The sequence below is a fragment of the Sitophilus oryzae genome, unplaced genomic scaffold (genome assembly GCF_002938485.1).
Source record: "Sitophilus oryzae breed Bouriz unplaced genomic scaffold, Soryzae_2.0 scaffold_1525_pilon_pilon, whole genome shotgun sequence".
Classification (NCBI taxonomy): Eukaryota; Metazoa; Arthropoda; class Insecta; order Coleoptera; family Curculionidae; genus Sitophilus; species Sitophilus oryzae.
This window is the reverse complement of record NW_022146198.1, coordinates 388,765-411,981: the sequence shown is the minus strand read 5'-3', so window position 1 is coordinate 411,981 and position 23,217 is coordinate 388,765. Positions and strand designations below refer to the sequence as shown.

The 23,217-nt window shown below is 33.7% G+C and overlaps 1 protein-coding gene across 2 annotated transcripts in view; it reads right to left on the bottom strand.

Moving 5' to 3' along the window:
- LOC115878779 (cell surface glycoprotein 1-like) overlaps positions 1-23,217 on the bottom strand; it is a 253,310-nt gene that overhangs the window by 216,743 nt on the left and 13,350 nt on the right. Inside the window, exon 2 of one of the 2 annotated variants that reach the window (XM_030895380.1) lies at positions 1,197-1,234. The exons of the other annotated variant lie outside the window; for it this stretch is intronic. The gene's annotated coding sequence lies outside the window, so the exon portion shown is untranslated. The remainder of the gene's footprint in view (positions 1-1,196; positions 1,235-23,217) is intronic. 2 annotated transcript variants of the gene reach the window in all.

Genomic DNA, 23,217 nt, shown 5'->3' with positions numbered 1-23,217 from the left:
GTTAAGACATGAGACGGCCATTAGTTAAGCTGAATGAATCATTCCCACGATCCAGAAAGTTGACGATTCATTATTTTTTTTCTAGCGCCAAACGTAAACTTTAGATATTAAGACATGTTGATAATTAATTATATTGCCATTTTTTTCATCAATAAAAATGTTATTAATTACAGTGTTGCCGTTTAGAAGGCTGTATTCCGTTGCAAAACCAGGCGAACCAGACCGGTAAACTACGGTAAAGAGCGGTTCTTAAAAACATCGGTTTGATACGGAAAACGCTTTCGTAAAATACTGGAACTGGAAACGTCAAATGTTGACTTTTTCTAAATTTCAATAATACATCTATTATAAAATTTATCTTTTATGCATTTTTAATGTACCTATTCTCTGCTTTTACGTTTGCTTCTTCTTTTCAATGGACTTTAATATTGAAAAGTACTTTATTAATGAACTGTTAACTCCTTAGACAGATCAAGTGAAGATTTGCAGGTCCAATATTAAAATAGATCAATAATAAATAAACAATCTAATCAATATTTATATTTTATAGCTTACAAAACATTCACGATTACTTGTTGTCTTGTTTTTCATGTTTTCTTTAAATGTTCCTGACTTTAAGAAACAATGGCTGCATGATAAGTTTAAATGGTCCTAAAAAGTCATTCTAGGTATTTAGTTAATGAAATTTATTTACCTTTACTACCTACCTCCATTGCTTTTAGATGTAAATACAAAATATGATTACAAATTTTAGAAACTAAATGAGAATTTTACTCGAACTTCCAATTTTGCTAGATTTCTGTCACATAAATGACATTGATTGACAAACAAAACCAGAAAAACCAGCCTTCTCGCGCTGGTTAATTTGGTGACGGCTATGACCGATATTTTTCAGGAACCGTGTTCCGTAATAAGAAAACTTTCAGGAAACCGATAGAAACGGAACATAAAACCATAACCAAGGTAAGCAACGGAATACACCGTTAGTTCAAAGAGATGTTTAAAAACGTATCTTTTTGTTGCTAAAGCTACAAAATCTAGACGGGATCTGCTTTATTTACGTGGCCAGTTATATCATGGCCAGTGGCTTACTGACTTGGCGAGTGTCTAAATCCTCTCTTACGAGATATTTCCGATCTCATCCGGCCACTGATTCTGAATCCAAGAGTAATCTTGAGTATTTTTCATATACTTACTCAAAACGGCAATGTTGATTTATAATTTGGCCACTAACCTGAAACAAAAAAAAACAATTTGGTTAATAATAATAAAAAATAATATAAAATGCTGTACTACTTAGATAAAAAGTTCTAGATAAACAGAAGATCATCAAAGATGATCATTTTAGATAAACAGAAGGTCAAAATCAACATTTTACATCAAAATAACTTTTATATCAAAGAAATTAGCAAGGCAACGATCATCGGAATAATATAGTAGCCAGGCACTAGGGATACCCAAATGTATAGCCAATAAGCAATGCAGTAAAGGGACCCACTAGTACAGCACTGGAGAAACAAACAGGGGCACAGGCATAGCAAGGCTTTCATCCAAGAACCTAATTCTAAAACCAAGAAGGAACTGCTAATGCGTGAGCAGAATAAAGTGCGGATTACAACAGGTCTTTTGACAGGACGTATGGTTGTCAACTGCTACCTGAACAAGCTCAACCTGTATCAAGAAAATCTTTGCTGTAAACTCTGCGATAAAGATCTTGAATCGCTGGATCGCAATCGAAACTTTCTATTTGGAAAAGGAAGGTTAGAATGACTATCTATCCTGCTAAGGACATGCACAAGCTGGTGAAGGGCACAGGGATACGAGTTTGGCCGCAAACATAGAAAGGGGACAAACCCAACAGACCTTTCAGGCTTGATTGTCAATAAGAAAATAAATATGAAAAAAAAATACTCCAAAATACCCTTTTTATACTCCGAGAAACCATGATTCTTTAACCATGTTATCGCCGGAAGATGATGTGCCTAACTCATTGCCTGGAAACTTATATGGTGAAATTTTGATAAAATAATTTAGTACACACTAAAAACACGGTATGTCGCTAGTGGTAGGAAAAATAATTTTTAGAGGTTACTAGTTTATTTGGTTGCCTGTGATATGCATATACAGGGTGTTTCCTAATAAATCTAAAAAATAAAAAATCGTTAGAAAACGAATTAAGCTGTACGCACACTGGTGCGATCACGGTCGCGATCACGAGCAGGGCAGCAATAATATGAGCGATCATTCTAGCACACACCAACGCGTTCACGTTCACCGCCGCACCTATATGTAGTGAGCTATCCTGTAGGAATGATCGCTCATGTTATCGCTGCCCTGATTGTGATCGTGATCGCGCCAGTGTGCGTACAGATTTAAGGCGGGCTCTTAATAAGTATATTTATTTTTTTCTCGACAACCGTTTGACGAACAAGAAAAACTCAAAAGATCAATTTTGTTGAAAAAGGATGGCCAGTCAAGAAAAAAATATATTTTCTTTAAAAAAGCAGTGGTGTACCATTTATGTTAAGCAAAAAAAATCTTTTTTTTTTTAATTTTTAACACCCTGTAGATCAGAAAGGAAGTACGTCAGACCTAATGGTTATATAAAAATTGTTTTAAGAACACATTTGGAATCACGCCATAATTTTTTTAGACTAATTCGAAAACACCCTGTATATTGTCAACTTGACAATGACTGCTGATAAATCAAAAAATACCTTTTCAGTGAAAAAAACCTGATTTTCGCAGGAAAAATTTTGATTTTTATTGAATTTGGGCCTGCGTTTGCAAATACTCGTTTGTTTTTTAATTTTCTATCTATCTAAATTTTAAATATCATAGTCAGAAATAGTTTTATTATTTATTAACTGTAAAAATGGTGTTTTCTTGTTGTGTTGCATCTTGCAAAGAAACTAACAAAACTGCAAAAATGTACGTGTTTCCAAAAGACGATAAGGTATGTATCTTTGATAAAAGAAAAATATATGGTATGTATTTGTTGTTTGATTTTTTTTCGTTCGCTTTAAAATTTATAAATCTCGGTCTATTCATTAGACAGCCAGTCGACTTACGATCATTTACATGAAACTCTGTAAAATAAATAAAAAAATAAATTGTAAAATATATATATTCTTATGTTTTATTAAAGTTACTCTGATATACTAATATATCAGTGTAACTTTAAAAATAAATCCTTTGAATTCAAATATAAACATAAAAAACATTTACAGCAGAAAAGGCGAAGGCGCTGGGTTAAACGTAGTCCCCACTAAAAACACGGAGGGGCGCTTTGACCCAAAATTTTACTATTAAGTTTCATATCTATCTTAATAGTAGATTATTTTCTTTTATCTATGGCCTAACTTTAGTTTATAATCAAATATTTAAAGAAATCTGTGCCCAAGTGGCAACGTCGCAACGCCTATCAAATTACACGATAATCGTTTAACAAAATAAACGTTTATCGTCTTATCAATAGGACTTAGAAAAAAGCTGTAAGAATGAGCAGCGGCGATAAGAAAATTGTTTTATAAATAGGCACTGGTTATTTGTGCAGATTAATTTTTAACATCTCAGTCATAACAAATTACTGGCGACGACGGTAAACAAAATAAATTCATTCGCTCGGAATGTTCCCCGATAACGCAAGAATAAAAATGCAATAGCGGAAATGCCTAACGATTTTAACTATAGTAATAGCACAGTTAATAGTGTTAGGTCGGTGCTATTTCAAATATTTCTTATAGCTTTAATATTTAATATTAATATCCTGAAGATAAAACAATAATGGTATCTGCTTGCACTAGTGCATTCTTAGACTAATGCCTAGTGATGTTGGTAGCGAATATTTCCATTCGAATTTTGCAGGAAATTTCAGAAATTTCCGAAATATTCGGCCCCAAAATCGCGAATATTCGCAAAAATCCGAATTTTGCAAGAAATTTCTTTTCAAAATTCAAGACGTTGAGCAAAAATTTAACGAAAGTGTATCAAGTCTGCCGATTCTTAAGTCAGAAGAAAAAGAATGCTTCTCCGCCTTACAAAATAAAAAACCTAAGGCTCTTGAACCAATGCATTTTGCCGCGAATCTCTTGGACCCCTGTTTTCTGGGAGAGCACCTTAACAATGAAGAACACATAGCCGCTATGGAATTTATCAACAATATCACCAACAATCATTCTCAGTTTGTCAATAATAAGCCATTTTTACAGATGTAACAAATTATTGCGCCAAATCGGGTTTATGGGCTCTCGACTACGTTTGGATGTCAGTTAAAAATGTAGACTGTCTAAGTTGGTGGCAAGCAATGTGTAAAAATACTCAGTTGAAATCGAGGTTGAAATATTTAGCTGTTGCTCTGCTGTCTTTACCAACGTCATCTGCAGCCACAGAGAGAAGTTTCAGTACTTACAGTTTTATCCATACTAAAAAAAGGAATCGCTTAACTGCACAAAGAGCCGGTAAAATAATGTTCGTAGCTCATAACAATAAATTATTACTACAAAAACAAAAAGTGGATATGGAGCATGATATTCAATAACATGAAATTCCTCCAGAACCACTAGAACTCGTGGGGGTAGAGGTCCATCCTTCAGAATCAGAACCAGATGATACGTCAAATATATCCGATTTGGAAATAGAAACTGACGAAGACAGTACTACTACTACTATAATACCCTATGAAGATGGGACCAGTTCGGCGCCTGATATTCCGGAATAGAATAATTCAGTTATTTGTGTTTTACGTTTTTTAAATTTATATTTCGTGCTTTTTTTTAAAATTCATAGTCATAGTTCGCGGTTTATGCACAAAATACAAATGTTACCAAATGATTTTTGTTATGGGTTATGTTTATGACTTTTATGGGTTATGTATTGTTTATTAAAAATATAACAACTAATATTAAGTTGATTGTTTTTTTTTCCACTTACATGTTGGTATCAAATGTCTATCTAATTTATTCCTTTATAGTATCGACAAAAAATATGTAAAATTGTAAAATTTCCTAATATTTCATACATTTCCGAAAGTTTCCGAAAGTTTCAGAAATTTCCTGCAACAATCAAAAATTTCTGAAATATTAACATCACCACTAATGCCTAGTATATGATGGTTAGAGTTCCTAAAACTTATATCCTTGTAGATTGTATGCGAGGGAAGAAGTTAATCACATCGACCTTATTGATCTATAGTGTCTCCCCTTCTTGAGTTATAACCTTGTTATAACTTATAACTCATCATACACGCACTCATTATTTCACGGCTTTGACAAAAGCTAGTATTTGAGACGGTTTTACAGAGATTAGCTCTCTATTAGTTCTCTCGGCGCACTCAGTGATGAGCTGTTCTGCTGTTTCCTCATTTTCTGCACAGAATTTGCATTCGCCGTTGATTCAATCAAGTGTTCATTGAGGAGACAGTGTCCTGTTTAAAACCTGGTGACAATCCGAAGATTGTTCTTACCTAAATCAAGGAAAATTTTTGATTTTTCTCGGTCGTAAATCCAACTTATAGCCTTAGGTATCACCACAACTTATTCAATACCAGCTGGTCACTTTCGCTTGATTTTGAGTATCCGCGTTTCATCTGCTGCACCTGTTCCCGTATGCATGACGGCAGTTAGATCACCAGTTTTAATATTTTTGTTTAAACCAAGCCTCAATGGAGATTTTTTAATGGTAACAAATTTCTAAAATAGTAGAGAAATTCAACAGGGCAGAGACAGGTAAAATAGAAAAAAAATCGTGTGTGTTTGGAATGTTTTCACGACGTTTCGCGACTTTATTATCGCTTTCTTCAGGCTCTAGTCTTCCCAAACACCCACAATTTTTTTTCTGCGTACTAACTACTGGGGACTAACAATAATCATAACAGATAAAAAAGTTCATAGTAGAACATTCGCCAAAATTCACGGCAGACCTGATAAGCAAAGACAGAAAAACAGTCAAAGCTGTAGTGAGTCTACTTAAATCAAAAAACAACCAGCAATCAATCGGTAGGTAACTCCGAAAAGCCGGGGTTCGTATCAATAGGATTGAGGGTAGAAGCCATGTGCAGGTTTTGTCAATCTGAAGAAGAAACAGTGAAGGGTTCAGTCTACAAGTTGCTGGATGTTTTGGAATAGATTTGAAGAATGTAACCTGATGATCAGAAGAGGATCACAATAGATCTGAAAAGGTCGCAGTGGAACAGGCCGATATAGCCACCTCGAAGAATTTAATCTAATATAACCTGTACGTCAGGTTCCTTGGTGAATTAGACATTATGCATCTACGAGATAAGATTCAAAGGGTAACTGAGACTGTTTTCCCCCATCTCCAATATGGGTCGTACCAAAGTTTACGAATGGTTGTCGTCTCGGCGCACTCAGTGATGGAACTGTTCTGACGTTTCCCCATTTTCCCCAAAAAATCTGCGTTCCCCGTTGTTTCTTAGCTTCTTGTTCTGTTAAAAGCGCCCTGACAATCCGAAAATATTATTCTTATAAGACTATTTAGAATTTGGCTGATGAACTCCCAAAAATCACGTTATACTTTAAACTTCTAAGAAAAACCTAAATTAACCACATGTGTCTTGCATCTGTAATCTGTACATTATACGTATATACAGGGTGGCCCATCGAAAACGTTCCGCAAGGCATAACAGCCAGGGTATTTTTTTTTCAAAAAATCCAAAAACACGTCAATTTTGTTTGTAAGGGGGACAACTTTTGGCCCAAAAATGATTGCAAAATCTTCAACCCTCTAAGCGGGGGTGTCATCCCCCAACTGTTTTCAAATGGGAAGGGGGGTCAAGTGGCACCGCAATGAAAAGTGCTTTCTATTCTCTAGGTCTTCTAATGAGGCGGGTGGGGTGCTATATACTTTACTTTTTATGTCTCCCCATAGGAAAAAGTCTACAGGAGTCAAGTCGGGTGACCGGGGAGGCCACTCAATTGCACTCCTTCGTCCTATCCACCGACCGGGAATGTTATTGTTCAAAAATTACGCACATTTTGAGAGCAATGTGGAGGTGCACCGTCTTGTTGAAATATTAGTTCCGCTTCAACGTATCCAGGATTGTTCTCTATGATGTCAGTTAGGGCTGGGTCGATGGTATTTTCCAGTAAAACCAAGTACATATCATCTGTTAGATTTCCAGGAAGAAAAAAAGGACCCACAATAGAATTTCCAAAAATACCAAACCACACGTTCAATTTCTGAGGGTTTTGTGTGTGCACCTCGTGAAAAACCCTGGGGTTGTCCTCAGCCCAGTACCGACAGTTGTTGAGTTCTTGTACCAACTGAATTTTGTACGGATGGAAGTTGTGTTTTTTTAATATCTTTTGGACACTCGTACGATTCACGCCGGTCTCATTGACTAATTTTCTTGTACTCAGCGTACTATCCATGGCAACTTGGCCCAATACGAATACCTCCATAACTTCATTTACTACAGGATTTTCTCTCTGCCTCTTTTTATTCATAACGAAACCAGTTTTTTGCTACTAACTCGCGAACAATTTTGCCATAAACCTGTTTGTCAGGATGGCGTTCATTGAATATCTGCGCAACCCGATTGCCACATGCATTATTTTTAAAATTTAGTTCGATTATTTCCACTTTTTCTGCAAGTGAGTACACCATAATTGTTAAAAAGTTTAACGATATTGAGAAGAACTTCAACGCACAAGTCACAGAACAGCTATCTAGCAACTAACCCACCTGATCGTTTAACCTTGTGGCAAGTGAAAAAATGCGTAAACATCTAGAAATAATAAGAAAAAACAGCAAATTGGTTGAAGGAATTTATCCTTATCATTTACTCTGATAAATGTTTAAATAAACTTTTCAAATTTCAATCCTTCATATTTTCTCAATGACTCGACCGATTTTCAAAAACGAAGCGGGAAAGTATAGAGAATAGAAAGCCCTTTTCATTGCAGTACCACTTGACCCCCCTTGTCATTTAAAAAAAATTGGGGGATGACACCCCCGCTTAGAGGGTTAAAGATTTTGCAATAATTTTTGGGGCAAAAGTTGTCCCCCTCACAAACAAAATTGACGTGTTTTTGAATTTTCTGAAAAAAAAATTACCCTGGCCGTTATGCCTTGCGGAACGTTTTCGATGGGCCACCCTGTATGTAACATTCCCGCTACCAGTTAGGTGCACGCATCTCTTAAGCGACTGCGACGTAACGTAAACAATAACGGAACGAACGAACGAAACTCTTTCCTGCTAAAACCGCAAACGCAATAAATTCTTGTTTACTAAACAAAGAGCCTGTCTCATTTGTTGGAGTAGCTAAATTGGGTGCTTGAACTTTTGGCACAACAAAGAGACGACGATGCTGCCCATCAAATTTGTATCGTTTACGTTAACAAGATATCAAACATATTTGATTTTTATGTCAATATGAGTAAGACAAGTAATGTTGATGTTAATTTAAAAGCATCGATAAATATCGAGAATATACATTTACACTAGTTCATTAAATATATTTGAGTAATAAATATTGATACAACCTAGAACGTTTTGGGTTTATTGTTAAAGATTATTGACAGAAGACTCGACAACAACTTGAGAGAATTAAAGAGTATCCATAGATATAAAATATGGACTGTGCATAATTGATTTATTTGTTTATATTATGTTAGAGGACTTTAGGATCAGCGACTGGTACTGATGTTAAAACAAATTATCAATCGAAAATTTTTAGCTTTCAAGGTTGTTTTACTAAAGCATCACCATGCAATCAGTGAGATCGAAAACTGTGATGGACTGCTGAGAAGCACTTCCTGGCTGAGTCAAGGCGGGGCTACTCTGTGCTGGGTGCCAGACCACAGCAATGTGGTGCAGGGTTGCCACAAGAAAATTTTTGATTGTGCAGAATTTGACCATAAAAATGTGTAGCATTGTGTAGCAATCCATGACCAATAATTGTAAACTATCCAATAAGACCAAGAATAAGACGTAAAATCGCCAAATTTTAAAGCATAATTACGAGTCTCGATAAGAGTCTCACTTCCACTCGTTTGTATACGTCAATATATTCATTTTCCATTTCATTTCCTCTCATGCCAGCAAATATTGCAATGTCGTCAAAATTGATGTTGCGAAACTAACGATTTTATGGAAAAATTAGACCGGTTAAAAAGTCTGTTTAAAAACTGTAAACAATTCAGGACTGTTTAATCGGCCAAATTTGTCCATAGAAACTGCAGTCCTTGCTGATATGGGAGGAAAAGTGAAATAGTAATTGAATATTATTCACGTATGCCAACGAGTGGACCGAACTACAGTGAAATTTGGCCAAAGTACGTGTTATGTATTATTTAAGGAATTAAGCAATCCTGTCTATTTACCGTTTTTGACTCGACCAATATAAGATGACCGAAAATGATATTTGTCAGTTCAAAATTTAAAGTTCACTTGCGGCCTCTTTTAATTAGCGATGGGAACTATCGAATGAATTAGACTATCGAATGGTCAATGAATGAATGATTTCAACTATCGAATGGTTTTATTCGAATAAAATCATTCATTCATTTGTATACTAAAGCATATGTGACAACCTCGCCGTGCGACTAAATGGTTATCGTTGAGCCACGACTATCGAATGCTTTTGATAAATAAAATTTAGTATTCGTTTGATTTTTGTATCCGTTAGTGCATTATTAGTTCTTCCAAATTTTTATAACTTCGCCGTATAAATACTGTCCTATTTTTGCGTTTACTAAAATAGTTAAAATACTAAAATAGTAGTTATTTTTTAATTTTATTTATTGACGATTATGTGCATGTGCAGGTGGTCAAAATTTTTCCGAAAATTTGTGTGGTTTTCCGTAGTCCGATCTTTCAATTATTTAATTTTATATGGTATATGGTCTATTTTTTAATGTGAAATTTTGAGAAGTAGCAAATTTAAGAGAGATGAGATGAACTTACAATTAATTTTAAAAATACACATTTGTATTGTAGATGTTTTAATAATATGAATTAGTTGAACTTAATAATCATATTTAAGTAATGTGGTTGCATAATCATATTTAAGTAAATGGTTATCGAACTGAAACTATGGGGTGAGAAAATTAAAATAAAAGTTTTACACGTGCCAATTTAAAAAAAAAGTTAACGATGTTTGTATTTTGTTTATGCTAATTCTCTTACATGTAGTTTTTTGCGAAGAAAAAATATTTCATTTATTTTTTAAAGTAAATGCCAGTAAAAGTAAATATAATTTTTTTAAATAGTAATATAAAGCACCTAATATAAATAATTTTGATTTCTAATTTTTATTTATATTTTCCTTCCATTACACTGCATGCTTAGAAAATTAATAAATGTTTATATTTCATGATTTTAAAATTTGTTGTTAATATAACAAATTAGTTCTGTAATTATTATTATTTAATAAACCAACGTTGCCAACACAAAAAATTTAGAGACTATATTATTTTTAAATAGTATCTAATATAAATAATTTTGACATCTAATTTGTTGTTTATATTTTGCTACTACTTAAAAAAAATATTTATATTAAATGGTTTTAAATTTTGTTGTTAATAGGTATAACAAATTATTACTGTTATTATTATTTATTAAACCAGTCTTTGCTTAAAAACATTAAAAATAATTTTCCTACATCCAAAACAACAAGTATTATTGCAGTGTAACAACAGAATATTAATAAAAAAATGCAGAATATATAGACATGCCTACTATCCCTAACTAACTAAAGCCAAACAATAATATTCTTTGATAATATCAACTAATACCAAAATATGACAACAGCGCCCTTCATAATGTATTTTCTGTGTAAATACTAGCACCTTAATAAAAAAAATAATGTGTCCTTATCTATATCTGACTCCGCAAAAAATCAAAGATGCCGGCTTCTTTCATAGCATTGCCACCGACCGCTGTCGGGTTTCTCGGAAAGAAACCTACGTCGCGTCGCCGGGCGACAACTAAAATTCAGTTAATATTTTATTATAATCGATCCTGACGAATAAATGAATTTCATAAATGAATGGTTTTTGCTGCCGAATTACTAGAATACAATATTTCAAGGCAGATGACGGATCTATTCGATAATTTTTATTCGAATAGTTTTCAACGAATGTTTTCTTACTAACTATCGAATTATTCGAATGAATTGCAACTATCGAATGTTTCGATAGTATTCATTCGATAGTTCCCACTACTACTTTTAATGTAACTTAGATAACTTAAAAGCAAAAAAAACAGCTTTTGTCAGCTGATTTACTGTTCTGGTATTATTTTTTATAATAAATATGTAAAATCTCAAAATGTGTAGCACAGGCCATTGTGGTGTAGCTGTGTAGTCATGGAAGCAAATGTGTAGCAAAATACACAATTGTGTAGCTTGTGGCAACCCTGATGTGGTGGGCAACCAAGAAGCAGACAGGCCCGCCAAAGAGGGAGCCAGGAGAGAGACCGTGGTAGATGACCCACCTTTTGTAACGATCCACACACTGAAGGAAGCTATAGGAACTACCATCAAGGCCAAGCAGCAAGAGACGTGGCAAAACCGTGAGGACTGCACTACATCTCGAAGACTGTGGCCAGTGGTATATAGCAAAAACACATAACAACTACTAGAGCACAAAAAGAACCGAGTACGCATACATTGTAGGTGTCATTACTGGAAACTACCCCATGGGAGTAAAGCTTGTGAGCTGGAAGAGGAAGAAGAAACCATAGAGCACCTGCTGTGCCACTGGCCGGCACTGGAATACCGACGCTATAAAACTTCAGGTCACGGTTTTTTCGATGAACTAGAGGAAGCAGCAGAAGCCAACATCAGCGCTGGAAGTGCTTTAACGCAGAGAAAGAATGAGAGGTTTGGTACATTAATAGAGGGGTATGCACAGGCCTCTGAGTGAGGAATCAAACATGATCTCGAACCCCAGCAACCTAACCTAACCTAACCTAACTTAGTTTTTCTAGTTTTTTTCAGGGTGATATTTTATACAGTTCCTAACTGTAAATGAAATTATTTACAGATTGCGCTAGTAACCTCGATTTCGATAAAAATGGAGATTCCTGGTTTTATTCCTCTACCCTTCATATGGTTTCTTTTATATCGTTTAGACTGAAACAAGCGGAACACTCAAATTTAAATACCTGACATCTAATAAATGGATCTTATAGTCTCCATATAAAAAATAGAACGTTTAGAAAGAACGGACAATGTACCATACTCGGAGACCTATAATTTTCTTAATTACAGCCGAAAAATTCCTCGGTAAATGTTACTCGTTAGCGTTTAAATGGCCGCTATTATGGTCGAAATTTGGACCGTTTCAAAAAACGTGTGAAGAAAGTTAAAATCTTAAGAAATCGTATTGTTCGTGTGCTACAAGAAAGTACATGGTCTGTCTTCTATAACAACTCATGATAAATACGTTTATTTTTTAAAAATGTTCACTGTGGATGATATTTTTGCTGTTTTTGATACACATTCAGACACTATAGATAATTTTATTTCTAAGTTAAATAATCGTTTTCCTTCCATTAAATTTACGCATGAAATTGAGAACAACGACAGATTACCATTTCTAGATGTATTAGTTATTAGAAATACTAATAATTGCCTGGAATTTGATATCTATAGGAAAAATACGACCACACGCAGATATATTCCTAATGAATCACATCATAGTGTTGAACATAAAATGGCTAGTTTAAATTTCCTAGTTCATAGATAACTTAGTTTCCCACTTTCCAAAGAAAGATATGAAATAGAAAGAGATTACATTAGGAATGTAGCTGAGTGTAATGGATATTCTCCTTCACTAGTTGATAAATTAATTAGAAAACGTAGGTATAGGTTAATGATTTCTGAAAATTCGACTTTTCAAGTGGAGAAAGACACGTCTAAATATTTTTCGATGCCGTTTGATAGAGAGTTATCCCGTGGTCTAAAAGGAATTTTGAAGAATGTAAATTATAAACTTGTGTATAGTGCTAATAATAAATTACAACAATTATTAGGTAATCCAAAGGATAAAACACCTCCACTGGAAAGGTCGGGTATTTATGAAATTTCTTGTAAAGATTGTAATCAGAAATATGTTGGGCAAACTAGAAAATCAATATTAACTAGATTAAAGAACATTTAGCTCAGATAAGATATGGTAGACCGGATAAATCTTGCGTTGCCGAACATATTGTTGATAAAGAACATTGTATAGATCTTAATAATTTAAAATTAATTAAACAAGTCTCAAATTACAAGCAATTAGATGCATATGAAAGCATCAGAATTAATAAATGTAAAGATAGTATGAACAGAGTCAACGGTCCAATTCCTTCAAGTTCTTTGTTCCTACTACTCTAGTGGCGGAAATTTAACTGTTACGCTCAGTTGGCTCTGACTCGGTTTGGCTAGATTTTGCCACGCCCACTCGGGGCCCACTGAGCGAGTATATAAACGCTCAACTTGTAGATTGTACTTTAGTTTATAATCATCTGCTGATGATGCTAACATGGTTAGCGAAACGCGCGTCCAGTGTAAAAGTAAAAGTGTTTTGGTGTATTGTGGTGATTTAGTGTTTTTATTTTGCTGTGTAACACCAAAGGTTCCAACCCTCAACTGTAAAAATGTTTTAATAAATTTTCCTAAAGTAAAACGGATATACAACAACGTTTGCATTATACTAGAAAAACACTTTATGTATACCAACCAGAGATATACAGGGTGCGTTTCAAAAGTGGCTCACCCCTATAACTTATTAACTTATTCAAATAAAAAATCGAGATTTGGTATGTTAGTGTATGACATAAATTAGGATTGATTGACGTATTCAGTTGATTTCGGTCACTTCCTGTTTCACCGGAAATTACTACAACTTTTGATTTTTAAATGACACCCTTGGAATTTTGTTACTTCATTCGATAGAAAATGACACTCTGAATTACATATCATATGTCAACTTCTGACATTTTCGAATATAGTTTATTTGAAATTGTAACATGCGATTTTTAACGACAATTTGACTCGAAATACCAAGTGTGTGGTACCAAATTACTCGAAAAAAATGCTTTTTCTAAATATACTATACTCTGTTTTTTTTCTCAGGTAAGATTTCGACAGACGATGACAGAAGAAAAGCAGATGACGTCCCATACCAATCTATTTATTTTACTAAAAAAAGTTTCTAATAATTTTTAAGCTATCTATGGATGGGGTTTAAATATAAATCCGTCATGCCTCGTGTCTTGTTGTTTTTAACCAGTTTTATTGGTTTATTTAAAAAATGACAGATCGTATTTCAATTTTATTGGTTTGACGGAACGATGAACGACAAACGGACGCCGATGCGTATGAACTCGCCTTTAGATTTTTGTCATTTTTGACGCTTGTCAAAGTCTTGCCAAATTCTAGGTTATAATTTTGTGTCAACTTTTGTTAAATACCCTGCGTTTTGGAATATGATGCATTTTGATTCGTATTATTACGTGTGTTTTGTGTCTTTTGAAGTCAAGTGGAGGAAAAATCGAGTGAAAATTAACTGTAGACCCAGAGCACAGTTTATGGTTAATACTCGCTGCCAGGGCAGAAAGTCTTATACACCAATGAAGTTGCTATCGATAAAGTTTGTATACCATTTCGTCGTAGATAAGTGCATCTTGTATATGGTAGAAGGATCAAACTAAACACATACTAAAAACTGGAGTAGCTGTAAAATATCGATATCACACGATAGGTAAATAATGGATTTTAGTACTGCAGAAAAATAATGTCAAAAGGTACTGGTTTAAAAAAATTAAGATTAAAGTTAATTAATCAACCTTTAAGGTATAAAATTTGGTAGGTGTTATTATTAATAAAATAGTTTGTTTTATTTACCTATGTTGTTTTATTTATTCCTGTGGATTATTACAAATTTGTATTTGTACATAAGTTATATTGATAAATATAATCATAAATGCGGGTAGTTTCATAAAGCTTGAAAGTAAATAATAGTTTTTTTATATTTTTTGGTATGTAGTGTCTTGTTCTTGTTTGTTATGTATTAACACATACCGTTTTTATTAAATAAAATAACTCAATTACATTTTTTCAGTTTTATACAGTTTTTTTCACAATATTTTGAAGTAATCACTTGTCATCTTGTCAATCAAATTTTAAATATATCCTGCCATAGAGTATCCTGCTATGCGTTCCAGTTGTACCAACTTATCTCTTTGTAAAATAAAATAAACTACTTTGAAATTAAAATGACAGACACATCTATCACTGTCAAGGATCTTCTCGTTAATACTATAATGAGCCACCCGCGTTCCATTTGAGATAAAAATTGAGATATGATTAAAAATACGATTTGGGCATCTTTTAACCGGCCAGCACAAGACACTAAAAACATTAGACGATCAAATTAATTTTTTCAAGGATCCTTCACTAAAAATTAGTGTTTTTAACATAGCCATATGGCACTCTAGATTGAAGTTTAAAATACAATTCTGTTTTAAGCGAAAATATGTCATTATATTCAAAATGTTATTTTCTATCGAATAAAGTAAAAAAATACCGAAGGTGTCATTTAAAATTCAAAAATTGTAGTCATTTACGATGAAACATAAAGTGGCCGAAAATAATTGAATATGTCAATCAATCCTAATTTATGTCGTATACCAACATACACAACCTCGTTTTTATCTGAAAAAATAAAAAAAGTTATAGGGGTGGGCCACTTTTGAGACGCACCCGGTAAAGTTAAAGCCGAATTATCGATCATAAAATATCACAGGTAGTGATTTTTGACCATCCCTAGTGTATTCCACTACACATCAGAACACCAATTTTTAATTTTTACCTAATAGAATGTTTGCTTTGTTTTTACATTTCGTTTTGTGCGTATATGTTAAAACAAAACAAATCAATGGTATTGTTAGTCTATCTTTTATCCAATTCTTCAATATTAATAGTGAACAAACATTCAAACCGTTTTGACATTTTACATTACATTTTTCATCAAACTGAACAATGGCTAACGAATGGAACATTATTTTTATCGATTAATTAAAATCTAAGTAATTTTACCCAGGCGGATGTAAATTGGCCGTTGTTTTGAAATTGTAGAAGGAAAGTAATTAGCCTGCACCCTTCCTGTCAAAGGGAACACCCTTCAAGAAGTTAAAAGGGGGTATTTTTAAAATTTAGTTAAATACAGTCAAGGCGCTCGATACAAATAGTGTCATACCATATTTCATTTTTAGCTACTACTACTATTTAAGCTAATTTTTTCGTATCACTTTAAATACTATTATTTTAAATTTACTGAAAATTACTTCTGACAAGTTTTATTTCAACCAAAAAATCTACTAACACGATCAACCCTCAAGTTTTAGAAAAGTTGTTCGTGCTTGCTCGATCCTGCATTTGATCTCCTGATCTGGATCCAACATTTGTTTAACCATGCTGTTCTGCTGACAGCCATAAATTTAGTTCTTCTAAACGTTCTCCAACCTAGTGTGAGTACATATCAATGTAAACCCTCTGACGAGGGGTAGGGGATCAAAAAAGACTCATAAAGATTGTGAGTTTTCTGATCCCCTACCCCTCGTCAGAGATTTTACATTGATTTAGTTTTTCTAATAAACGAATAATAAAAAAAATGAATAATCTATACTAACATATAAAATCCTTAAGTGACAGACTCACTGATTAATCACGCGATCCTGCTCAAACCACTCAACGTAAGAAGCTCAATTTTGGCATACAGGTTGATTCTAGGGTGTAGAGGTTCGATAAGAAGGGATTTTTCGAAATTCCAGTTCCAAGGGGGTGAAACCACCCCTCAAATATTACAATATTTTTTATTTAAAAAACGGTCAAGTTTCCGAAAAAAACGCTTAAACACGTATATTTTATTTTGTTTTTTTTTACATATTTTCATTTTTTTGAAAAAATGTTTACAGGGTGTTTCGAAAAATCTGGTCATTGATTAATCACGATCCTGCTTAAAGCGCTTGACGTAAAAAGTTGATTTTTGGAAAACGGATTGACTTTAGGGTGTAGAGGTTCGATAAGTAGGGATTTTTCGCAACTCGAATTCTAAGGGGGTGAAACTGTGAAACTATCCTTCAAATATTAAAAGATTTTTTATTTAAAAACTGGTGAGTTTTTCGGAAAAACTCTTAAACACGTATATTTTATTTTGTTGTTTTATATATTTTAAGATTTTTTATAAATTTATACAGGGTATTTCATAACATATGACCATTGAGTAATCACGATTCTGCTTAAACTGCTTGACGTTTAAAGCTGATTTTTGGCAAACGGATTGACTCTGGGGTGTAGAGGTTCGATAAGGAGGTGTTTCTAGATTGTTTTTTCTCATGCTGACATAAATGTGAGAAAATTTTATCCAGTTTGTATGTTAATGGAAATTCTTGCTTTGCTTTATCATCACCATTACAAATGATTAATTCGAAGCGAACGAAGTCGCGGGTACACGCTAGTAATATATAAAAAACAACAGTCCTATAATTATGACAGGTCTTGCAAAATAAAAATAATAACAGCACCCCAGTTGAAAGTTTTCATATATTATGTTCATTTTATTTTTACATAAAACAACGACAAATTTTAAGTACAGTTTTTATTGTTTTCATTGTTTTGTTTCCCAACTACCTAAATTTATTTTGCAAACCTTGTCATTATCTCCACCACTGGTTCAAGTCGCCCTCAAGTCGAACTGGAGTGAATCACGAATGCGTATCCGGCCTGACCACGTAACCGTTGCATTATCCCTTTGTTTGAGCCCTTTTTTACCGACCGACCAATTAACGGGGGAACTTGACTCGTATATTGATGATTTTAACAGATTTTTTCACTCGGTTTTTCTATTTTCATATTCGTTAGTACTGCATCAGATAACAGCTTAATCGTATCTGATCGTAGATCACCGGGAAAAAGCTGACATTGAATAGTGCGGAATTAATTAGTGGGTGCCTTTTTGTGTTTTTGTTAATAAATCTATGTTTTATAACTCTAAACACTATTCAGTGTCATTTGATATAACGATATAGTGCTTCTAACGTAACTATTTCCCGTTTGGACAATTGACACGGATCGGATCACGACCGACACCTCTGAGTTAGTATGTTTAGCAATAAAATATTAGAAAGTGAAACGGAAAGAGGAATATCTCTAATTGCATACGCAGATCACCTAGCAATAGTAACTACTAAAACAGGGCTGGAAGACAAAACTCAGCATGTTATGAAATTGATAATGTGGAAACTGACCGAAATGGAGATGCAAGTGGCGATAAAAAAAACCGATTTGGTATTACTATCTGGTAGAAGAAAAGTATACCTACAATATAGATAAAGATTGACAAGCATTATACAGGGTGGTCCAAATTGTATTCCGGAAACTTTGTGCAGCACGTATAAATGTATGTCCTAACAAAATGCTTAGTTTCGAAGATACAGGGTGTGGAAGTTTAATTTTTATTTCGATTTTTTCCAAATAATTTCTGATGTAACGTCAATATTTGGATGAAAATTAGTGTCTGGGAGTTTTTTGATATGAGAAATTTCATTTTGATGTCAATATGACTCCTAGTTGAAGGGGGCGCCATCTACATGTGTTTTAACTGTTTTAAAGAGTAATAACTTTTCGTCCGTACCTGTATAAAATTACTGAGTGAAAAAATATACATTTTCGTGACTTTTTACGTAAAAAATGTCTCTTGGTAAAAATCGCTACGAGCAACCGTTCTGAAGATACTTAGAACTTAGAACGCAAATAGTCAAAACATGTCATTATAATGACAAAAATAAACACGTTGAGTTATTAGTTATTTGACTGAAATAATAAATTTGGGAAATTTTTATTTTTTTGTAATAATCATAAATTTTTCTGCGAAAAAATGTTGATAAAACGGTTTCTGTTGAACTTTTGACAAAAAAACATTTAAAATTTCTTATTTCAGTCTAATAATTTATTTAGTCAACATGTTTAATTTATGTCAGTGATGACAGGTATGGAAAATTACGATTCCATATATCTCCAGAACCATTACTCGTAGCGGTTTTTACCAAGAAACCTTTTTTAGGTAAAAAACGTCGTAAATGTATATTTTTTAGTCAGTAGTTTTATACAGGTACGGACGAAAAGTTATTACTCTTCAAATCAGTTAAAAAATATGAAGTGGCGCCCTCTACAAATAGGAGTCATATTGACATCAAAATCAAATTTCTCATGTCAAAAAACTCCCAGACACCCATTTTTTTATTTGGAGAAAATCGAAATAAAAATGAAATTTTTAAACTATCTCCGAAACTAAGCATTTTAGGGCATACATTTATATAAACTTTTTTACTTATTTTTAGAATATGATGTCAAAGTTTCCGGAATACAGTTCGGACCACCCTGTATACAGAGTCAACAAGCAATAAAGTACCTACTTAGGAATGTATTTAGACAATGAATGACATCAGTTATTAGAAGAATCTGTGAAAAGGCAAATACGGCCATTAATAAGCTAAGTAGACTTATGCCAAATATCTGAGGTCCAAAAGCAACAAAGCGAAGGGTACAAACAACAGCTGTACTTTCTTTAAAGCTGTTCGCGGCACCAGCTTGGAAATCGGGATTCAAGTTTAAATCCTATCGGGATGTATTAGAACGACTTAACCGTAGAATGGCAATAAACAACGTATCGGCCTACAGAACCACTTCAAGAGAAGCAGTTACAGCTCTTACAGGAATGATTCCAATAGAACTGCTGGTGAAAGATCGGTACCTCATTTATCAAAGGGGAAAAGATTATGCTGCGGAGGCTAAGTCATCTGGACTTAGGCACAGAGGCAAACAAAGTGGAATTAATACCAAGATTGGGCTAAGACTTTTATCAAAGACATTAGAAAATGGTGCGGAAGAAAATAGAGTGATATGAATTTTTATACATCACAGGCTATAAGTCATGGTCATGGGCGAGGTCTTTGGCTTATACCTGCAAAAAATAAAAAAAACCGCAGGATGTATATTGTTGGTTTTGTGCAGAAGAGGTGAATACCCCAGAACGCACTTTGTTTGTACAGGGTGGGTCAAATTCGACCTTTTAAATGGAAACACCCTTTTCTATAGGTGATAGACAAAAACTAATATCGGTGTCTGGAGCTCGATTTATGTCAAAAACATGATGGTGAAAACCGCATATCGATATGTTACCGTTTCGGAGTTACGGGGTGTTTTTCAAAAATATGCATTTTTAACAAATTACTGTAACTTTTTTGCTATGGAAAATTTTGTATTTTTATGAAAACATTTCCAAATCACCTTTTTACGTAGAATTTAATAGTTTATGAAATATATTTTTTTTAAAATTAATAATTTAAGAATTATGAACAGAAAATTTGATTTTTTATATGGCACACCCTGTATATTTCTAATTTATTGAAGAGAATTTAAAATTACCTTTCCAAAAATATAACACACTTGATATTTTGCTCGATTCCTCTGCGAGATATAGAGTATATAAAAATTCGCCCGCTTTAAATAAGTAGGCTTTGGACGGCACCAGCTGTAATGCAAAAAAATTTTAGCTGTGAGCATCGATTAAAACGAAAATAATATTTCCTATGAGAGATGCAGAATTTTATAACAATTTAAAATATATTTAACCAACATCAACACATTTAAACTATATCTAATAACAATAAAAATAAATAGCAAACCAAGATATGAGATTTTGTTACAAGTGTTCGACATATCGACCGTCTTCTGTTATGGACAGACGGGGCAGTTTTTGAACATTTCTCGCGGAATTCATTAACTCAGTAGGGGTGAAAGATGCCCAAAGTATTTCTAATTCTTGTCTAGATTATACGGAAGAATAAAGAACCTTTATTCTTCCGCAAATATAATCATAGGATGAGATCCATGGGCACTAAGTCAGGCTGCCTCGACGGCCAAAGGCTTAAAATGGGGAAACAATAGAACACCTTCTCACTGAATGTACCTAGATGACAACCATTTATGAAATAAACTTTGATACGACTGACATACACGATGAAGAACTAACCTCTGTAAAACCGCCTAAGATACTAAATAGCTTTTGTCAAAACCCTGAGACTGTATGATTAGTTATAATAACTCAAGAGAGACACGATATATCTATAAAATCGCAGTGATTAACTTCCCCCTACCATAGAATCTACTGTAAATCTATAATAAAACTTTGATCATAACAATTTCTAGATACTTTCATCGGAATCCTCTTACTAACAAATAATATTTTAACGTCACCCCATGATGGAGGCAAGACTCTTTCAAGTAATCTAGGAAAATCGAAGCTTTTTTGATGAATCTAAGGATTTTTCTTAGTGCAAAGATATTTAATTGTTATAACAAAAAAGAATTTAATGGATGCGTCCAGATAACGCATTACAGATATCTACAAACGCACTTCCTGTTCCGCTATCATACTGATGCATAACGTTCGTCAAGAGTATTAATTATCGGTTTTAGGAAGTCGGTTGACATTGGATTTATAATACTCATTGTCGGTTACATAAACAATAACTGCATAATGCTGAAGCTATTATCCCATTTTTTTTTAATATTAAGATTGCTAAGTAGACAATTTAAAGGTTACTGTTATTATTGTTTTAATTGATCGTTTATTCTTGCTATTTTTGTTGGTAGTGAAGGTAATACGTTTTTGTTTAAAACTTCATTTCGAACGTCAAAATTAGTGGTAGAAGAACCACTAATTTACTGTATTTACTCCAATTTCGAGGTTCTGAATAAAGGTATACTCTTGAATAGGCGCTAAAAGGCCTAAAGGCCGGTTATTATAAGTAACATAATCTTAAATTCAAAATATATTAATTATTATACTCTGTAATTCGATTCTGTGTACAGGTCTGTTTCTTTGTGGAACTTTGCTTTCTTTTAGAATAAAATAAATTTAGATCTTTATAATAATCATCCTTGACCATCGTCTATTTAACATAATCATCAGTTTTTGTGCCATTATTTCCTAATTTTGAAGAGAAGTTTAAGAAATTTGGAAAACGACTGAAAACAGAGAGGCTCTTTGTAAAATATCCTTCTTTTGTTAAAAACGCCGGCGTTTTATTATATGCCTATAAAAATGATATTTACAAAAAAATGCATACTAAGGGCTGGCAAAGGTTAGTCTTGGGTCGAGATTTCCGTATGTAAGCTTACAATGCGTTTATAATGTACTGAACAAAGAGAGAACAGTAAATACGTTGCCAAACGCATGAAATAAACCGAGAAACAGCACACATTGCTAAGAGACGTGGAAGGGGATGTAGCAGATTTGTCGCAGTCCACCGGTCGACCCAATCAGCAATCAGTACCACATCAGTACCTAAAGTTCTAGGAAAAGTTGTACATCATGCGTTCAGCTTCGCGATTTAATTACGTCTCGCGATACTTTATTTGTTTATTTATTAACGAGTCGAGTGTAATTTTCCTCAGAGCTTGAAAATTTTTAATTGCAAGTTAGAAACACTTGCATTTTTGGTAAAAATAAGTGAAATTGAGTTGGTATTCGACAGTGGTCGCGCTATTAGAACTCATATGAATTCAAAATGAATCGATATCTCAAAATCTATTAAAAATAACTGATTTCCCTAACAATATCCTTATAATTCTATTTCAGATGCTCAGAAACATATCTAATGATTTTATCTAGTTATATTACCTCATAGGAAAAGGCGTACCGGCAACGCCATAACAGCACACCGTCGCATTTCTCTCACTCTGACTTAATAAGATCCCTATGCGATTTACTTCCACACATGTAAGTTCAGACCCAAAAGTAACAGTTGCCAGCACGGTATACTGTGTTTCTCCTTGGGACAGCCGAGTTGTTCCTCTATTTTTCACCCCTAATCTGCCGCGATAAAGCGGGAATCCGGTGCACTATGGACGTACACTAACTAGGTACTACATAAGATGTTTTGTATTTCCAGGTGAATAAATTTCAGGAAAAAATAAACCATGTTTTAAACTATATTAATATCGCAATCAGAGAAATGATAAAAGATTGCTGGTGAGACTAATTAAACAGAAAAATGCCTTTTGTATTTGTCATACTAGGCGCGAGTCCCACTCGAGGAAAAGCGAATTACGCACACGACTTGTAAACGAGAAACGATGAGTTCGGAATGTTAAACATCTTAATTATTTAAATAATCGGTCGTTAACTGTGGCGCCC